This window comes from Sinohyriopsis cumingii, chromosome 3 (assembly GCF_028554795.1).
Source record: "Sinohyriopsis cumingii isolate HCF-2022 chromosome 3, ASM2855479v2, whole genome shotgun sequence".
NCBI classification, from domain to species: Eukaryota; Metazoa; Mollusca; class Bivalvia; order Unionida; family Unionidae; genus Sinohyriopsis; species Sinohyriopsis cumingii.
In genome coordinates, this window is record NC_142963.1 from 111,020,360 (window position 1) to 111,026,359 (window position 6,000).

The following is a 6,000-nucleotide window of genomic DNA, read 5'->3' on the forward strand; positions in this document are numbered from 1 at the left end:
TCATGGTATCGATTATGACAAGACTGTCTTGCTTTATGTTTTAAGTTCCCTAGCTCAACAGTAAAAGTATTAACAATTAAAAACATCACAATACTGAGTTATTATTTACCATTTTATGTACATTTGAGAGCTAGTGTACCCCATTACAATTTCAAAGGCCCAAAGTTAACATTTGTTCTACAGCATAAGAAAATAACCACTTGCCAGACCCATATATAAAGTACTGTATATACTTGCTTATTTGGAAAGAGCAAAGATCCTTATCTGCCATTTCATAATATGCCTGCAGATCAGGTCTCTGATTTTTGTTCTACTAATTACTCCTAATAAACTGCATAGATCCAGATCTGCTGGTGCATTACACAATGGCAGATTAGCATCTGTGCAGTTTGCACTTGAACTCGTCTTATAAGCATGTACATATTTTTGGTGAAATTTGTCTATTTGCAGATCAACAGGTTCATAAAATCAAATAATAGTTATAAAATAATGGTGAGCATTTAACTTATTAAATCAATAGTATCTTATTTCGATCCGTAGGCTTACTGTAAAATAGTTTATATCTTGCATGATCTTTTGCATCATTGATTTTTATGCTTGTAAAGTTAGATAAATTTGTACCAAATATGGCCAAAGTTACTTGAGATGAAACTTGGTTAATAGCGACATACAGGGTTTCATCCCATTTGAGTGGACATGTCACACTAGACTCGACTAAAGTAAGATGAAACTGTATGTCACAATGTTTTGTGCTGTTTTCATAAACTGCACTCTTCATAATAAAATTCAGTGACATTTTATGTATAACATCCATGCACAAAATACCTTTATAGGGCCAAAATAATTTACATTTTCATACCTACCACATTGAAACATATTGCAATAAAAATACACACTTTGACTCCTACACCCACTGACATGGTTGTGTTTTGAAAAACACAATTAGAAAAAAAAAGGCAAACCATCTCACTCTCCATAAAAAACAAAAACAAAACTAAATGAAGAGAGAGACCTTTCTTCACCACCAAAAAATATCCCATAATCTGAGGCATGTATAAATATTAAAGTCGTGCTCATGCAGAACTCATCAAGGCAGTTCATATTGTTAATTGTCATACAGGTAATTGAAAGGTTAGGCATAAAACTGTCCTCAAGGCAGTTCATATTGTTAATTGTCATACAGGTAATTGAAAGGTTAGGCATAAAACTGTCCTTAAGGCAGTTCATATTGTTAATTGTCATACAGGTAATTGAAAGGTTAGGCAATCAGATTGGTTTCTGGTTTTGTAGGTTTAATGCCATTTTTCAGCACATGATATTTGGTTTCTGGTTTTGTAGGTTTAATGTCATTTTTCAGCACATGATATTTGGTTTCTGGTTTTGTAGGTTTAATGTCATTTTTCAGCACATGATATTTGGTTTCTGGTTTTGTAGGTTTAATGCCATTTTTCAGCACATATTTGGTTTCTGGTTTTGTAGGTTTGATGCCATTTTTCAGCACATGATATTTGGTTTCTGGTTTTGTTGGGTTAATGCCATTTTTCAGCACATGATACACTATATATGGTGGCCAATATATGTGGTGGAGGAATAACCAGTGAATCGAACCCACATGGACAAAAGTGAGATGTCAGTGATCTTGAAAGGCAGGTACCTTATACCACTTTGCCATCAGTGTCCCCAGGACGGTCAGAGATATGCAATGACCATTTCATAGATTACTTAATTGGCTGAAGTCATGTTAAGTCCTTTGAAGACTGCTGAGAGAAATCCCATGAGTCTAATTTGCATAGGTAAAGTACACGGAGTGGAACTTCTGATTTTGTCTGAGTTAGGTAATTCATAGGTGTGTTGCAGAATAAAATTTGTTGCAATCATTTGAATGTTTAAGCTATCTGTGTTAGAGATTATTGCAAGTTTGTGATAAGTGGCATCATTATTTTTAAGTTGAATCTCCACAACATGATTATTGGTAGCCACAATGGTGCACAAGTTTGATTCATATTTTAATGTTATAGTGATTATAGAAGATTTGGCCATTGCAAAGGGAGCAAAGTCAAGCAAAACTATATTTCAAAACTCCTGGTTGATGGAGTTAGACATTATGAAGCACAGCAGTATGAGGGAGTATTTGTATTCTTTGCACATTAGCAAACAATATCAGCTTCAGTCATTCAGAAGTGTGTGACATTTGTTAACATGGTTGACGGAGTTAGACCTTGTGAAACACAGCAGTATGAGAGAGTATTTGTATTCTTTGCACATTAGCAAACAATATCAACTTCAGTCATTTAGAAGTGTGCGACATTTGTTAACATGGTTGATGGAGTTAGACCTTGGGAAGCACAGCAGTATGAGGGAGTATTTGTATTCTTTGCACATTAGCAAACAATGTCAGCTTCAGTCATTCAGAAGTGTGTGACATTTGTTAACATGCCACCTAGCATCAGGAAAATGCATAAATGCAAATATCAAACCCAAAAGTAACTAATCTGTTTAAATAGTCATCAAAAGGCCATGTCACAGACTTTTCTGCGATTTTGTTGCAGAGCAGTCTGCCATTTACGGTTTCAGATCATTTTTTAGACCTGAATGTGTCAAAGCTCCTCAAACAGTGCAGATGCAGAAAGATCATTTTCTAATGCTGAGAAAAATTAAACAAAATCATTGGAGCAGTTTTAAAAACTGTACCATCAGGTCTTGAATGAATAAATAAATGAACACAAACGACACTTGCATTACGTTCAAACCCCTTCTGAACTACTGAGAGCAGCAGATTTCATCTAATTAAGACTGTATTCCACTGTCCCATAGATATCAAAGACAGGTACTTTGTGCATTTTGTTTATTTAATGCCTTTGTGATTATGTGAATGCAGCAATGTGTGATGATATTTTCCAATGCTAAGTCTACCAACTGTTTTTGTTTGTATTAAATGCTTTTAAAAAAGGTTATTTTCTTACTTTCAGATTTAAATTTCTAGTCATTTTCTCTAGGCTTATATGAGTAGATAACTTATTCTCAATTGTACAACATTGCTTCTTATGGATCATGTGCACTGCCACCCCCACCCCCTTGAAGACTTCAAAAGACTGTATGGGTCTCATAAAATCCCCAAATACTGTCTGGGAGATTGGCAGGTATGATTTTTTTTGTTGCAAAAATATTTACACATGGATTAAAAAACAGCAGCATCTTACAATAGGGGATAAAATAACATCAGATAGCTGAGAAACAATCAAAGCCACAGTCACAATACTGGAGTGTGGTCAGTTTATTCACATCAGTACACCAGGAGTTGAAATACTACAGTTCAAATGAGTTACAGGCCCAACACTGTGAACACCTGGTAAATTAATGTCAATTGCCAGCTTCCATCTCAATATTTTCACTTATTTTAGGCTTAATTGCTGGCCTTGCCTTTTGACTTTGCCTCGGCACTCAGTGGCCTCTGTGGGATCAGACTTTCATCCACTTTGAATCAAATATTTGCCCTACTGCCGTTAACACCACTCAAGCTCATATAATAGCCTCTTATCCATTGCTGCATCCATCTGCTTTGACATAAAAAAAACACTGGACCATTTTAAAATTGTACACCGGTAATATTATAATGGTAGTTACACCACTTTTTGCTGACCATTCAAATTTATTACACCTTCAATTCAGTCAAGTATGCATGCAAAATGATGTTCATAAATGATGCTGCTTTGCAGTTAGGAACTATTATTAATACAATCTGATTTCTATGCTGTTGGATTGCCTGTTAAAATTTGTCAAATTTAAATAATATAAATTATGAATATCCAGTTTATAAAATTATTAAGTATAGCACCCCATCCTTGTTCTTTTAATGCTCCAGTAAATCCTGGTATTTGATAAATTTGTAAAGTGACAAACTTTTACACAGAAGACGAATATTTTATGTAACGACCATTAAAATTATTTGATAAATGAACTCTTAGATTTTACAATGATGACTGTTGATTACTACAGACAACAATTGACATAATTTGTAATAACTTTAGCATTCCTCCTTATCCTGATTAGAGAATCCTTCAAGGGAAAAAAATCAACCAGCAATGAATGAAAATATTTATTGCAGAAATGGAAATGGATGTGACATGAATTAAAGATGGGGGGGGGATTTGAAGCAATACATTTAAATAAAGTACAAAGTTTACATGGAAATACTAGAACAAATGATCTACAGGATGGACATATTTGGTACAGAATATTAACAGAATGACAGAAGAATGTACTGCAGTGTTAAAGTACCAGATCATCTGCAATTTGTATTGTAGGTTCAAAATTAAATATCTATTGCACATGCTGTTTCCACAATTCAAGACACTAAACAAATATTTGGAAATTATTTTTAGGTGAATAAGGCTACCATATATACTTGCTTATAAGTCAAGTCAAACTGCAAATGACGTGATCCTGATCTGCCATAGCATACTGTTCCTGCTGATCAGGATGGATGTTGTTTGTTCAACTGATTGCTTCTAACAAACTGCACAGACCCTGATCTACCAATGCATTATGTGACAGCAGATCAGGGTCTGTGCAAGTTGCAGTTGGACTCATAAGCAAGTACATACAGTAAATTTCACATGAAAACTTTATAATTTCAGCAATATATTTCAGATTCAAAAGTTAGACTAAATTATTTGTGTGTGTGATTTGAAATTTTTAACCTAGCTTTAACAATTTTTCAGTCATATCGCTACAATGTCTACAGTGTGGCAGTTTGTAGTGATATCTATCACTGGAGCATCATGCCACAGGGATGTAGCATGATATCCCACCTAGTCACATATCCTGATACCAGGCTGACCAGTCCTAAGACTAACCTCTTAATACTGAGTGCCAAGCGAGGCAGCTGTTAGTACTATTTTTTATAAGTCTTTGGTATGACTTGGCCAGGGATTGAACCCATGACCTCCCGCATCCGAGGCAGACGCTCTAACCACTAGGCCACCGGTGCAGTTAAAACTATGATGTTGTGGTAGAAGCTTTTCTTTTAAGTGATACCAATTTGATGAATTTAGATAGCAAATTGGCTACGATAATGTTTATAAAAAAAGCATAAATAACAGCTGTTAAGAAATGGATAACCATACCTAACACTCAGTCTATTGTTGTTGTTGTAGGGTTTAGCACCATTTTTTCAGCACATGATAGGCTATGCATGGCAGCCAGTATTAATGGTGGAGGAAGAACCCGGGAAGAACCACCAACCCATGAGAAACTACTGGCAAGCTTTCTCACATTGCACTCAGTTTGTAGCTCATCAAAAGATAATGAAATAAAAGAAGAAAACTGGTGAAAGTCTCAATACATGTAAAAGGAGATGAACAAAGGGACAAACAAAGTAACTTAAAAATAAAGATCATGCAATATAGAATCAATTATTTTTGTCATGATGCTTGTACAAGCTTGTTCAATTTACTTTTTCAGTTATTTCAAATCTTTCTTCCTGCAGTGCTGATATCTTTAATAATAACCACAAATAACAGACCAATACCTGTTTTTACTAGCCAATGTTCCGATAACCCTATCTACACCTTGGCAAGCCACCACATCCAATCAAATTAAGTTGTTCAAATTCGAACACTGTTCCTATGTGATTGAGACAATGGCAGCACACAACTTGAATGGACTGATAAATAAACACTTCTCAAGTGCTGGTCTGTGTTTGCACAAATACCTTTCATCCAAATAGACCTGTAATGACTTCCCTATAGTACATAGTCATACTTTCGATGTTAAACTTACAAAGTATCCATTTTAGGTCCATTGCCACCACCTTTTTCAGCCATTGTACAATGCACCATGCTATTGGTTAGTTGGCATCACATACTAAGGGAGGCAACACATGAAATCCAATAGATGTCGCTAGGACAAAGCACCAGTATAGCTGTTCGATCCGCCAAGGTGTAGATAGGGTTATCACAACCTTGGCTAGCGAAGATGACCAATACCTTTGATAATAAC